We start from the raw sequence: 13,022 nt of genomic DNA on the forward strand, positions 1-13,022 counted from the left end.
CTTAAGGTGATTAAATCTGAAAGAAACAAGTAATCAAAATTAAGAAAGTATAGCCGAATTGGTAGCGTAGGTCTAGTCACTGGAGGAAAGTGATCTTATTTTTTAGGAAGTAAATTTATAAAAAATAACAAGTAAAATAACGTAAGCAACACAAAATTGCTGAGTGAATTGGGAATCCCTGTTACTTGCATCAAGGTTCCTATTTTCTTTTTTCCTTTTCAGATTTTTATTTAAATTCTAGTTAGTTAACATACGATGCAATACTGGTTTCAAGAGTAAGGACAACTGGATTTTTGAGTAATCCTTACCACCCCCTAGCCTCTCCAGTTCCAGGTAGTCGAGGCATCTTGCTGGTTGTTAAATGCCCCTTTGCAGAAGAAGGGATGTCATAATGAACTGTGTCAAGCATGTTAGAATTGCTTCGTAAGCATCAGCCCTGTTAAATGTCAGGACTAGTCACACAGCTAGTCAGCGGCGGGACCCAGAGTCAAAAGGAGGTCTGCTGGACACATGAGCCCAGGCTTCTAACCACTGCGTGTGGCACCTCTCTGCACAGAGCCCTGCAGCTCTATCCTATGAGCTTCTTACAGGCAAAGGAAAGATCTCATGCTTCCTATGAGAAGTAAACCTCCCAAGTTGTTCCCTCTCTGTCCACTGGGTTAATCCCCCAGCCCCTGAATTACACAGAAATTCTGGAACAGCCCTGCATTTCTTTCTCCCTTTCTCTGGTGATTATCTGGGGCTGATTTGGCCAAACTTCTAGGTCTGTTGCCTAGCAAGTCCCAACACATCTGGAGTCCTGCTGTTACCTCGATTGCACAGCTGTCTACAGCAAAGATGCAATCATCAGAAAGCTGCTGCCCAATGGAAATCCAGAGAGCAATCTTTATATGGATCAGCTCTTTATACCTTTGTGTGGATTTCACTTCTCACTCACAAAGACAACGGGCTGGTGAGTTAGCAGAGTTCACACTGAGATGTGAGCGGCTTTATAACCAGCATGAGGAAGATTTCCACAGAAAAACCTCTTCTTTCCTGGTGACAAACCTGAATTTTTGCTAAGGGGGGAAAAAAAGCTCTCTGAGAGCATTTGTGTGGACCCAAGGGCTTTGAAATGGAAAAAAAAAAAAAGCCAGAAGATTCCTCTGAGGCAAAGAGATACGCACCAAATAGTGCAGGCCCCAAATTTAGGTTTTACAGACCCTCACGGTAAAAGTTTCCAAAAGCTTAAGGAGGCAGAGGCAATTTGAAGCTTTAATATATATATTTTATGCACTAGGGTAGAGGATGTTGTTTTGGGAGTGGGGAAGATTGGAGCCCGCAGTGAAAGTAAATGAAGCAAAATCTGTCCTGGAGGTATGGATAAAAACCAGGAAAAAAATATCAGATAGAAAGAAAGAAAAAGAAAGAAAGAAAGAAAGAAAGAAAGAAAGAAAGAGAAGGAAAGAAACAAAGCAAAACTGACCAGCTTATTTAGCTCCCAAAGGAGAGAAATGTTTCAGAAAAGAAGAAAGTGACAATAGTGAGCCCTGTCATCTCCTAGTCTATTAATCAGGCCTCTCCATCAGCTGACAGTATCCCAGACAAAGGCCATTGATGTTTAAAATGGCGGCCACAGGCATGCAGGATCCTGAAGTGCCTTCCGCATCAACAAAGGCCAATGTAATTAGACCCAATACTGAACCTCAGAATGTCAAAACTGGATGGGACCTTAGAAGCCCTCTGGTCCAACCCCCTCATTTTGCAGTTGAGGAAACTGAGGCCCAGAGGTCACGAGGCTGGTTGAGGCAGAGCTAGGAACAAGAACCCAAACCTTTGCATCTGACTGCTGTTCCCTTTCATGCCACAAAGACAACCCATACTCTACCGTGTTGTAATTATTTGAACACAGGTAATCTCTGGATACTAGGGGATTATTTTTTCTTTATTATATATCTGATGAATTAGAGATCACCAATGACTTATTTTTTTTAATTGAGGTATAATTGCTATTTAACATGTTATATGAGTTTCAGGTCTACAACATAATGATTTGATATTTGTATATATTAATTACATTAGCAATTTCATTCCTGTGTGCTTGGCGTGTGTATTTAGTTACACTGTGCTTCCAAAATGCAAGTCTCTTTATGTGAAGGCCAAAAAGGTGAGTCACTGAGCTGCGATGAGGATTCCTTCCTTCCCTGGGCACTGTCAATGACCTAATTTATTAATTTTACCTCCCTCCCAGTTTAGAAACCTGGACACAACTGGCTTCACATTAGCTGTCAGTGTTGTCATTCACACTTGTATCAATGATCCTGAGCTCTGACAACTTTCCTTATTTTTAGACCTAAATCCTATCTTATAATATAAATATCACACTCTAGGCAGGGCACCATTGAGCAATTATTGCACTTCCCAGGTGAGGTGACTTTCTTGGCCTTAACTCTTCAAGGCAGCACCTGAGATGTGTTCTAATCACTGAGAGGCACTGGGGCAGAAGTTTATTATACTATTAAATACTGCAGGAAGACGAAGACACCTGTTCCTTTGGCAGATTGCCAGATGCTTCCCTCCAGAGAGAAAAATGAAGGTGGGGTGGCTCTAAGTGCAACGAAACTACACGGTGCTGTAGGAGCCCATAACAAGGGGGATCTATCCCAATGGAGGAGGTCAGACAATCTTCCTGAATTTGCTCAGTGCTTTGCAATTTACAAATGTCTTTCATCTGCACTGTTGTACCGATCCCCATGATGGCATTTGGATTTTTACCTAAAAGTTAGAATATCGGATGATGTCCTGTGTAATGGATTTTCGGAACTCTCACTATACAGATGAGGAAAATGAGGATTGGAGAGGAGAGGTAATATGGACAGAGCTGGTATTCACATTCGGATTTTCTACTCCCTCCCCCCATTACTCACACAAGGTGAATTTTCCCCATACCCCAACAGGTTAGGTCTGGCAAGAGTGAGGTTCTTAGCTTCTTTGCTTTAATTCATTGATTCAACATTTGTTTCATTAATAGCAATAGAATGCCAGCGAGGGACCTAAAACATTGTGTTGTGCTCAGAAGTACAACAATCACGAGCTTCCTTACCCTCTAGGCCCAAAGAACCATTCTGTCTGTAAACTTCCATGATTTTGGATGCTTATGAATTCGAGGTGGGTACCTGAAAAGATCTTTCAGAAAGGAAATGGTTGAAGGGTTCAGGAAAAGCATCCAAGTCATAGTTTCCAATCTGCTTCATCAAGAGAACTCTAATGCTCTTTGCCCTTCACCCTCTATCCCGCCTTCATGCTCAGCTACCCCCACACAGCCTCGCATGGCCTGCCTCCACATATGCCCCACATATACTACATGCAGTGACACACACAGGTGCACACGCGTGCAGATCCACACGCATGACACACACAGGTACACGTGTGTGCAGATCCCACACGGTACAGACAGTGTCACACACAGGTGCACACGCGTGCAGATTCACACACACCACACACAGTCATGTACAGGCACACATGTGTGCAGCCCCTCACACTCCTTGGCTGGCACTGTCCGTCTTCATGTCCCTTAGTTCCCGTCACATTCTGGTCCCTGAAGCTCCCCTGCTCCCCTTCAGGGTCTTGGTCTGCTAAGACTGCACCATGGGGGCAGTGTGCATCGCCTTGAGCCAGGAACACCCCAGAACAGCTGCCTGCCCCCAGGCTAACGTGCCAGCGCCTCCCACAACTCCCCAACCCCTTCTCCCTGCATACTCAGCAATCCCTCCGACCTCCGCGTCACACTTTCCCGGCGCTCCCTCTGACAAGTGTATCAAGTTGAGGGATGACACTGTCAACGGGCACATAAAAAAAAGGAAAAAGAAGGGAGAGACAGGGGAAGAAAGCCCAGAGCCTCCCTTGGTGCTGCAAGGAGACATTCCCACACCGCCAAGGTCATCATGGTGGGCTAGGAGAGGCATCCTCATTCCTCACCATTACTTGCTTCTTAAGTGAGCCTCCCCCAGTGGGCCCCTGGCGCGGCTCCCTCCAGTAGCCTGGGGTGGGGGAGCACCAGGCTTCGGGAAGAGGTTGCTTGGTAAGACGATGGCTGAGCCGATAATGCCAGCAAAGTCATGACACCAGGGACCTCTTACAATTTTAAGATCCAATCAACTTTAAAATATTACCGGCTAAGGCGGATTTGAGCAGGGGCTATAGCAAACAATTGATTCCGGTATATTTACTGAGAGTACAGGCGCCCTGCTGAAATATTAATCCGGGATGGGGGGTGGTAGGGAAGGGGAGGGGCATTAGGGCTGCCCGAGCTCTTCCTAAAAATCCTTTGACCATCTCTAAGTATAATTAGGGAAATGCAGATGCTATTTTTTACATATGTATTTATTCTATTCTTTATAAAACATTGCAAGAGTCAGCAACTTACAGAGACCTGCCTCCCTTCTCAGCTCTCCCCCTCCTGCCCCCTCCCCCGCCCCCACCCCCTGACTCTGCCCCTCACCTAGGCTCTGAATCTTCTCCACTAGTTGTCTGGGACTCCCCTGCCTGGAATTTAGCCCCTCCCACTTTCTACACCTCATACCCCTGCCGCCCCCCCCCCCCCCATCAGTGCCTTTCCTGTCATTCCCTACAGGTTCTGCAACCTCTGGCCCCATGACATTCAAAATGAGGGCCAGGCTCCCATGTCATAATGAAGGCCTTGGAGGCAGGAGGTGAGAACAAGGGAGGACAGAAACTGGTACGATACAGAGCAATTTATCCAGCACACATGTCTGAGGGAAGGACATCAGACCCTGCCTCTCCTCGCTGCCCTTGGAAGCATCAGTAACCTTGATAGAGCTGATGCCCCCAGCACGGGCTTGCAATGTGGCCACGAGAAGGATGAGGAGACAATCTCTCTCCTGGTGGAGCAGAACCTATTGTTTGCAGTTAATGGGAGCGGGGAGAGAGGCCAGCCCTGTGGAAGGCTGAGAAATCCCGGTCACTGACAGGCTGGACCTTGCTCAGAGGAACCCCATGGAACTTGAGGTTCACGGTGAGCCTGATGGAAGGCAGGCGCCCAGGGCCCAGCGCAGGAGCCAGAACAACTCCTTCACGAGGTAGGGGCCCCGGGAGAAAATCCCGTTAATCTTCCTAGCAAGCAGGATCGCTGGGTTCTCTTCTGTTAGAAGCGCTGGTTTCTTTTTAAAGATCTGTTTGAGGATACTTGCTTTTAGCATTTCACATTTGGTTTGGAGATCGTGGTCTACTGGCTCCTTAAAACTGCCATGTGCTGCTCTCACATCTCTGTTATTCCCTTTGCCTGGAATGTCTGGCTTTGTAAAGAGCGCCTCTGCAGCCTTTTGAGTTTAGGTCCAAAGTCAGGCCTTCCGTGAAGTTTTTCTGACCCTCCTCAGACTGAGCTCCTCATTCCCCCTTCTTGCATTTCCCCAGCACACTTGTTTAGATTTTGTCTACAGTAACCATCACATTGAATTATAACTGCTCTTGCCTGTCTCTTTCTTGGATTGTCAACTCCTTGAGGACAAAGACCTTCTATCTCTACACCCCTAGGTCCTTATGTGGTGCCTAGCGTATAGCTGATGTCCAAACATGCTGGATATACAGAACAAGGCCGTTCATCTTCCCTAAGTCATTGCCGGGAAGAGATGTTTCCTTCTAAGTCAGTTAATCTATCCAGGAGCTTTGGGTCACTGAAAAAAACGATCAACGTGAATCATAGGAAATGACTAACATTCAACCGTTTTTAGACCTACAAAAATGGCAATTTCATGTGGTCCAACCAAATCCATGACATAGATTCCCTCAAGGAGCGAAGGCATGAGAGGAAGCCAGCATTTGCTGCGCACCAACTGTGTGAACATCATCTTGCTTGGTTTAATTCTCATTTAATTCTGCTTCCAGAGAAAAAAATAAATCTCAAAGGCACAAAATATTTAAATGCTGAGTTGGACAGTACCGTAGGACAGTGGGATGGGAAAAGAGAATTATTTGGATGGTGAGGGCTTCATAATGAACGTGGGCTTCAGCCAGCCCTGAAGGGCAGTGTTCTCAGGTTCTCAGGTTCTCAGTCCCAGTAGGTGGCCCTCTGCTTCTTCCCATGGCTTCATCCATCATGGCACTCCTCCCATGGCTTCTTGCAATTCATTTACTCATTCATTTCCATCCTACACTCTGGGTGGGTCCTTCCAATGACAGGGGTCTCATCTCATTCATCCTGTATTCCTCTGCCCAAAGTGATGCCTAGTAGTCTGCTGTACTCAAAACTTTGCTGGGAACCCATACAGAAAGAATCTTGCAGTAGACTCCAGCAATGAATGCAAGGATTTCTCAGGATCTCGTGATTCCCTACCAGTAGACCTGTGTGCTGACAACAGCTCAGGAGTCTGGGGCTCAACAGGGCTGAGCCAAGCAGGAAGGAGGATGAGACCCAGGAGGGATTACAATTCCAAATAAGGGTCACTAGACCTTTCAACTTTTCCATTTCCTCTTTCCCTGGCTGGTCTGCATGGTTCGTTCATAAACCCTCAATTCCAGACCATAGAGTTGGCCCTGTTAGGGGCCAGAGGTGCCGAGGGAAGATGCACAATATACTCGTAGTGACATCTGCCATTTGCTGAGCACTCCGGGATGGGTACTATTATCCCAGTTTTATAGATGGAGAAGTCATATGCCTTGCCCGAGGTTACAGGCTAGAATTCCGGGTGTCTCTGGTTTTTTAGATCTGTACTCTAAATCATTAAGTTGTAGCAGTACAAAATCCAGATTGTTTCCGATTTCTCAGACTGTCTGGCATTGTCAGGGCCAGAAGTGCACCCAGGAGTCTTCTGTGGTTCTGATTCCCTGCCCCCAGCCCTTGGGACAAGTCAGGCAGGCATTTTAGCAGTCTTGGTTCCTCCCCAAGCCCAGCCTCGTGCCAGGTCTTGGAGCCTTTCACTCATCATTCTCGATGAGGAATTAACTCATTGGGGTTGATTTATGGAGATAGGCAGGAGCTTCTTCCAGCAGAACCTGTGCGGCTCTCTCTCTCTTGATTTCTTGCCCCTCCCTGTCCCTGAAGCACACTGGCCTTGAAGCTCATCTTGAATCTTACGAGCTTGTGGACTCATTGCAAATTTAAGCATGTGCCCTCCTGACCCTCAGGATTATGTGTTTTTCTCCTTCTTGATCGTTAAGGAGATGTATCTCTAAGGGGAAGGCACAGTTTCACCCAGAGGAGACGGAGGTTGCAGAGAGAACAAACCGGCATATACTAAGAGCTCTCTTCCACAATTTGAATGACAGTGAAGACACATCTTGTCAAATTACCGCTTCAGTCAAACAGGCTCACCCTCACCAACGTTGACAACAGAATGATTTCACATTAAAAAAAAAAAAAAAAAAAAAAAAAGAGTGAGAGACCGGGAAATAAACCTTGGGCTATTAACAGGGCTCCCATCTCACTGAGCTAATACAGGTTCCTGTGTCTTCTCATGCCGTCCTCCAGATAGCTATGAGAGAGAGGTTCAGGTTGTGACTGTGTCCAAGATGCTCTGCTAGCTGAAATGAGAGCCCCGTGCAGATGACAGGCCACCGCGAGCTAGGTAATGCGGGGACAATGGTAGTTAGTGGGCTCCACCACATGCTGTCCTAACTTCTCATGGTGACTCCTCCTCCCTAGACACAGGGCGGGCACAGAGCTCTCTGCGCCCCTGGACTAGTAACTGTGATTCAGGCAGCCCCAGGTGTCATGCTCTTTCAAGATGTAGGCGCTGCTATGGAAGCAGAGAAACGAAAAACAGAGACAGAGTCAAGGTCAGCCCCTAGGCACAGTAAGGGCATCGCCAAAGCTAGTGTGAATGAAAGGACGGATGAGGTGGGGAGAGTGTAGAGCTGAGAGCAGGACTGAAACAGTGGATGGGTTGCCACCAAGGGTGAGCTGAGGAAACAGTGGTAGAGGAGAATCCACACTGGGTGCCGGTGACGTGGGACGAAGAAGGAAGGGTGAGGGAACTCACACACTTGATCAGCAGCTCCATATGTAGAACAGCACTGGGCAGATGATGGCCTTTTCAAAGTCTTATGGGTTCCATCCTCGTGGGTGTGCCTTTCCTACATCTAAAGAGGGGTACCCAAAGCTCTGTTCCACTGGGAATATGTCATTGGGCCCTGGGTGAAGCAGCTCTTGCCACACTGAAGTTTTTATCATAAAGATCATTGCTGACTCCACCAGATCCATCTGCCTCGTTTTTACGCTGGCCTCCCATAAACTCATAATTCTAGATGCTTTTAAATCTGTTTTACCAGTCTGGATGCTGACTCCCTGTCTATTCCTGACATCAGGCTTTTGATTTGGCAAACTTGATTTCTGATTTCTTGGCTGTATCCATATTTTCACAACTCTTTGTTCCTAGTCACAAATCACCTCTTCTAGATCCAGTGTATTTCAAGCGATTCTTATTTTACTACTACTCTGGGTCTGATATGATAGAGGGCATGTGATACCAGCCCTCCACTGAAGATATACCGTTTCCATAAGTCCAACTTCACTAGCAGGTACTCATTATCTTATAAACCAGACATCTGGGTTTGGGAGAGACTTCAAAGATATCCAATTTGATGCCTCTCTGGTTTGCAAATTCCTTATTATAGTAATTATTTCAAAATAATAAAAGTTAACATTAACGGACGCGGCTAAACCCTTTCCATATATTACTTCATTTAATCCTAGCATCAATTCTGTGAGGAAAAAACTGTCATCACCGCGGTGTAGTTTAGGAAACAAAGCCCCTGTGCTTCATCACCGTCCCACATTGGCACAACTTACTATTGGTCGTAAACTTCCACTTGGACGTTTCCAATGGAGACATGGAGAGGAACTCAAGGCCTCTTGGGACATTCTGCTCCATCTTTGGCAGCTCTGACCTTGAGAAAGCTGCTTCTTACGTTGAACCGAAAACCCTGTCTATAATTTTTACCCATGGCCCTGGTTTTATACCTTAGTAAGATGGAGAAAAGCTGACAGCTCTCCAAATACCACATCTCACAGGGTTCTCTTAAAATTTGCAAGGCATCTCCAGGTTCAACTTCTTCTCATATGACTGTTTTTCACGCTACCTGATTGTTCCAATTTGCCTTCCGTTGTGGCACCTGGGTAGGGCCCTAATAACTGTATTGTAAATGTAATGATATACTCCACTGTACATTTTTTTGTTTCTACCATTTGTTTTCCCTCTTGTGCTAGACTTTATAGGCTAAGCAAAAGATGTATAAGACAAAGTCCTTGCCCTCAAGCTAAAATTTTATTGTTTCTTGGATAAGAAAAAATAAGGCAGTATATTTAGTAAACTATACATTCTGTGGCTCTGACTATGGGCATGACAGAAAAACCAACAAGGGGGACAGAAGAAGGCAGGAGCCATAGGGGAAGGCTTCTTGCAGGACTTGGGGCTTCCCGGGGTTTCTGTGCTGAGTAGCTATAGAACAGCAGAACAGAGGATGTTTGGGTGGTAAACTGCAGGGTTACAGCTCTGGTTGCATGTTGAAGGTAAAAAGGAGAATGGCTATATAGGGGGTTTGAGAAATGAGGCTGGGGAAGGGCCAAAATTTAGATGGAGATGAGAATGGGGGTGGGGAGATCTTGAATATTAAGCTAAATGATTTATATACACGGGGACATGGAATCAGTAAGAGAGAAGGAGGTTATTTTAAGGGCATTTTGTTCAGTCCAGCCTTTCACATGCCTAAAATTTCTCTGCAGGGCACCCTGTGCTAATTTCTATCACGATTCCAATTTACCCCCAGCTGGTTTCTCTGTCTCTGTCGATTTCAATCAGAGCCAGCCCCTTTTCCTTTCCCTTGCCTGCATCCTACTTTACCTGGAAAGTGCTGTCTTACCACAGTTACTCCTCATTTCCTGCCAGGATTACTGCTCTGAGATACCTGCCTGCCTCCTGCTTCTACTCCTTCCAGAGCTCCCTCCACACAACCACCAGCTACTGCACGAACCTAATGTAGCACTTCCTCCTTGGTCTCTCCCATTGCCTCTCCAGCATCTTTAGAACAAAGTCTACGCTTCCTGCCCACTTTCCAGCCTCATTTCCAGTGACATGAACCCTATGGTCAGGAGTACCAAAAACTTTTTAATTGCTTATTTATTAAATTAATAAATTAATACATTGTTTGTTTGATTGCTTATTTATTTATTGCTTATTTATTATATGCTCTCTCATTTTCTTGGCCTTTCTGTTCGTTACTCATTCTCTGCAGAACACCTCTCACCTTGTAATAATATCCCTCAAGATTCAGCTTAGTGTGGCCTCCAGAGACCCTTCCGTGGCCCATCTGAGCTGAATTAGGTGACCCTCCGCTTCCAGAGTGTCCTGTGGCATTTCATGATCAGTTCAGTGTTCTGAGTACAAGTGTGCACCTGCTGTACTAAGCAAGAAGCAATAGAAAACAAGTAGGTTATTTTCACTACTGAAAAGCCAAAGACTCAAAGAATCCGTCCTGGAGAACCAGCATTGAGAAATAAGCAGGAATCCAGTGAAACTCAAAAGTCTGGCTGCAAGAACCACAGAAAAGGTCATGCTATAGATGCAATCTGTTCTGTGTACGTTCACTACCCTGGGGACAGATGTGACCTCCAAATGTTCCCACTATGACATAGGGATATTTAGGAATTCCCACTCATGGGGCAATTTTATTTTATTTTTTTATTTTTTTAAATTTTTTTTTTAATGTTTATTTATTTTTGAGACAGAGAGAGACAGAGCATGAATGGGGGAGGGGCAGAGAGAGAGGGAGACACAGAATCAGAAGCAGGCTGCAGGCTCTGAGCCATCAGCCCAGAGCCTGACGCGGGGCTCGAACTCATGAACCATGAGATCGTGACCTGAGCTGAAGTCGGACGCTCAACCGACTGAGCCACCCAGGCGCACATGGGGCAATTTTAAATGAGGGGATACTGATCTTCAGTCTTCTACTTTCTTAATTTACACTGATGTAATTAAAGCCTGCCTTGAGGCAGGGGGATGGATGAATTGACTCCTGAATCCTGAGGAGTAACTCCATCTCAGCTATGAATGCTGCAAACTCAAGAAACCAATCAGACTGCTTTGGAACAGTCCTCCAGCTTCACAGAGTTATTGAAAGAAAGCTCAACAGGAAGCTGTCAGAGTAAACAACGAGATGATGCTTAATAAACAATTTCCAGCATTTTGTAGCTGATAATAATTGCTCACTTAAGTCTCCCGAAGCTTTAATTTGGTAGGTCTGTAATCAATGGCAGTTTTCTCCCTGAGGTAGGGAAAGGCTGAGTGACAGAGAGAATTGCAAGCTCCTGTGTGATGCCAGTCCCCGGAGCTGAAGGAAGGGGGAGAGAGCCTTCTTGGCTTGCAAATGGATGGCAATGCGAAGTGGAAGAAGGCTGGATCTAGATTCAGGGGAGCACAGGAAAAGACTACGAAATGTAGAGACGGGATGTATTTATCAGTAGAGATGGCTACCTTTTCTGTGTACTCAGCTTCCCTCAACTGGTTCCCCAGTCAGCTCTCCGAGGCTCCGCTTAGAGAATATACCGTTCAGAGTTAGGAGGTTTAAACTCCCCCAAAGGATCCTAGCAAATCCGCATCCTGCCTGTAAAACTTCATTTGGTCCTTGCATGAGTATAACTCCCCTTAATTAACTGGCCCTGATCTCTTAGATTCAAGTACGTGTCTTATATTCAAATAACACCTGGTTTCCAGCTTCTCCCTCCAGATTAGCTCTTTACCCATCTCTCCCCATCTCTTCAGGGGCCGCTGACTACCTTCACTTTGGCACTCCACATAACCACATTAATCATTCATATTCTGAAGGGACCCCACACCACCAGGACATGAGTTCACATCCACCATCAACTGGCATCCAACGCAGCTCCTGAGTGAAACCACTCACTTCTAGCTAGGGTGGCACCATGGCCTGTAACTTGTTCTATGTCTGGCCACCAGGTACCTGTGCAGGTCTTACGCTCATCTTAGATGTAAGACCGTAGTGCAGCCCCAGCACCCACTCTACCAGCTTAGCACCAAACGCATATCAGATTTTGCTGATGGGTTTTCAGGAAGGGTCAGTGCCATGTTTTCTCCCCAGAAACAGCCTCACAGTGGGCAGAGGAGGACATTACTTACATGGTGTAAGTTGGATGGTACCAGGCAGACCCAACTATTCCCAAATAGCTCTCTCATATTTCTGTTCAGTGCCTAGAATTCCTCTGTCACCCAGAGGGAGTCGTGGTGTTGTGGGAGAAGTGGCACAGGATTTGGATTTAAAAGATCTACCTATCTTTGATTCCTGGATCTGTTCTTTCTGTCCTTGTGACCTTGGACAGGTCATTTAACTTTATTCTGCTTCTTGTAGGAAGCAAATAAAAATATTCCAGAAGCTTCTTGACCATCCTAAAGCTCTGTGCACATATTAATTACTGTTGATCTCCATTTATTCAGTCTTTGAAGACTTTTTACCTTCCCAAACCAAGTTTTAATTTCAAATACCCATGGGAGGTGTAAAATTTTATGAATATTAGCTAACATAGGTTAGAAACTGAAAACAAATATCATGGAACAACCTAGAATGATTAATCTTAGAAAAATTTAGAAGCTACTGAGATGAAGAAGTGATCATCTCTTTCCCCTGATATTCAAATAAATCTCCTGTAACCCCTTTCTGGATCCAATACCCAACAATGGCAGATTGAAGATTTAGTGAGCCACCCACTTGCACACAGCTTCTGTTTGTTTGTTTGTTTGTTTGTTTATCTATCTAACAAATATCCCATCAGAGCCTAATTTGTGCCAGGCTTCGTGCTACTTTCTGGGGATGTGATGATGAACAAGTATTCCTGGTTCCTGCCCTCACGGAGCAAACAGTGTGTAGGCAGCAACGTCAGAGCTCAGAGGAGCAAAGTGGAACGTGATATGGGAACGTACAAAAGGTATGTAACCAAGACAGGTGAGATCAGAAAAGATTTTCTGGAGGAAGGCTGTCAGAGAGTCTGTGAGCAGAGCAGAGCAGGCAGGCAGAGA

This window comes from Panthera leo, chromosome D1 (genome assembly GCF_018350215.1).
Source record: "Panthera leo isolate Ple1 chromosome D1, P.leo_Ple1_pat1.1, whole genome shotgun sequence".
Lineage (NCBI taxonomy): Eukaryota > Metazoa > Chordata > Mammalia > Carnivora > Felidae > Panthera > Panthera leo.